A 2073-nucleotide genomic window follows, 5' to 3' on the forward strand; every position below is an offset into this window, starting at 1 on the left:
TATAGTAATATATATGATATATGATTTAAATAAAATAAAAGTAGGTGGGCCATGGTGCCACGTGTCGAAAGAAGAGTGAATTTTATTCACTCTTCTTATATAGTAATATATATATATTTCAATCATTTGAGGAATAAAAAGAAATTAATACTACTTTTATTTTATGTGTATAAAGTGAAGCAATAGACCTCCACGTAATCAGTCTCTGTGGCGACTAAAGTCTCTAATGAGTTGCAATTTATTTATTTAAAAAAAAAACATATTTCTTGTAATAATCATTATAAGTTGCATTTGATTTACAAGTTACATTTAAAATATACTTTTTTCCCCTCAAATTATGTGACTCTATTCATTTTAATTCCGTCTCAAAATGAATGTCATTTTTTCATAATTGAAAATAATTTTAAAAAGCGAGAATGGGGTTGCTAGATGGTGGAGCAGTTTTGTGGCGACGAAATGAGTTGCCACAAAAAAACCAAATTTTGTTGTATATACATATGCAATAACTCAATTTAATACCAAAATAAATAACAAAAAATATTCTGTATATATGATAATATGAAATACTGTTTATTGAAGGATTCAAATTAAAGAAATATCGAATAAGTAAATATAATAGACATATTTATGCCTTGTGTTATTTGGTTATTAAAATTGGGTGGTGGAAATTGAATAGCCAGCAGAGAGAGTGATGAAGGAATATTAAGATTCACTTCAATAAGGGAAATGGATCACATGGTACCATGATAATTGAGAAGCTTTTGAAGAATAAGGGAAAATTGAATAAAAATCCAATTGATAATAAACAATTTTTTAAAAATAAAGTGTAGCGGACGCGATAAGTATATTTTCATCGCTCGAAAATACAAATATTTTTATTAAAAAGTTATCTTATCCTTAGAATTTTACAGAGCAAAATCAAATTTAATCAAAGCTCAATACATATAGTAGATATCAAATGGAAGACTTTAAATTTTTTTATACGAAGAAAATCTAGATTGACACATTATAAGTTTGAAAGATTCAGAGAATCCACATTTATTGAAACGTTTATTTTGGCATGATCTAGTGTCTCACTAAATCCTTCATCAATGATTTTATTAATATTATATGATGGAATATTTGCTTGCATGTGTTTAGATTTTTGAGAATATGACTTGTGAATTCGATAACCATTTATCTCAATATTAATCAAAATATTTAGGCAGCTTTTCTATTAAAAAAAAATCATAGTAAATTATTTTCAGGAAAATCTTTACTAAAAAAACTAATTATAAATTCAGATAATTTCTGTAGTTATCGTGTCAACAATAAGTTGGTGGATATTTAGTATCACAAAAAAAAAAAAAAAAAAAACGACGGAGGACTACTTCTGCCTCTAAAAAGAAAAAAATCATCGCTAATTATAATTAATGATGAATTATTTAATAATTATGTTAACTATGGACTAATTAGCAATAAATTTTATAGTTAATTTCTTGTTTTTTTTTTATAGATGAATATATTTTCGTGTGCTGAGATAAGATACTAATGACATTTTTGAAGAATATAGTTGTTTGGTGAATCACATGGTAGAGAACGTGAATTAATCCATAAATTAATGATTACTATGATATAAGAGGTGGGTAAATTAATGGCGAGAGATGCTAAACAGCCAGAAAATTTTGGCCAGAATTTGGCCAGAATTTTGAAAAGACAGTTATAACCTTTTTCCTTCAAATTAAGGCCTGATCTTTTCTACTCTAGTAAATTGTATAAAGCATTTATTATTTTGATAAGATTAATGTTTTGAATCCCACCTAATAAAATATTTAACAGTTTTGTTTCTTCGTCAAATTCATTTTTCTTCTCGTTTTTCGTCATTCTTCTTCTTTACCTTACCTTTTTTTTTAATTCTCCTGGCTCTTTTTTTTTTATTTTAAATGTGGAGTAAATTAAAAAAGAAACTAACAAGAATAAATATCTACTTTATGTCTCCAATAAAGCAACTCTATAAGATAACAGAAAAAACACTATTTTTGAGATTTAATTTCATATTTTTTTTGTATATAAATAATTAATATATTAAAAAAA

Source organism: Solanum tuberosum, unplaced genomic scaffold (assembly GCF_000226075.1).
Source record: "Solanum tuberosum cultivar DM 1-3 516 R44 unplaced genomic scaffold, SolTub_3.0 scf00150, whole genome shotgun sequence".
Taxonomy (NCBI): domain Eukaryota; kingdom Viridiplantae; phylum Streptophyta; class Magnoliopsida; order Solanales; family Solanaceae; genus Solanum; species Solanum tuberosum.